General features: G+C 31.5%; 1 protein-coding gene across 1 annotated transcript in view; it reads right to left on the reverse strand.

The window, feature by feature from the left end:
- Positions 1-222, reverse strand: part of LOC119592454 (mitochondrial E3 ubiquitin protein ligase 1-like) — a 7,652-nt gene that overhangs the window by 4,828 nt on the left and 2,602 nt on the right. The gene's annotated exons all lie outside the window — the stretch shown is intronic.

Below are 222 nucleotides of genomic sequence, written 5' to 3' on the forward strand. Positions count from 1 at the left end.
ATCAGATATACATAAACAGATTCTCCATCCACAAAATCATTTCATTTTGGTTTCTTAATTGTATAATTGCCATTCTTTATGAATATGTTGGTAATCAACCAATCATCATCATAATCCTGCTTATCCCCACTACGAATATAGACATCACTGTACAAGAATGCCTATACTACCATACCTAATCTTCCAGTACTAAAAGCTTTTCATTTTCTTTACACTAAAGTG

The sequence above is a fragment of the Penaeus monodon genome, chromosome 30, assembly GCF_015228065.2.
Source record: "Penaeus monodon isolate SGIC_2016 chromosome 30, NSTDA_Pmon_1, whole genome shotgun sequence".
Taxonomy (NCBI): Eukaryota; Metazoa; Arthropoda; class Malacostraca; order Decapoda; family Penaeidae; genus Penaeus; species Penaeus monodon.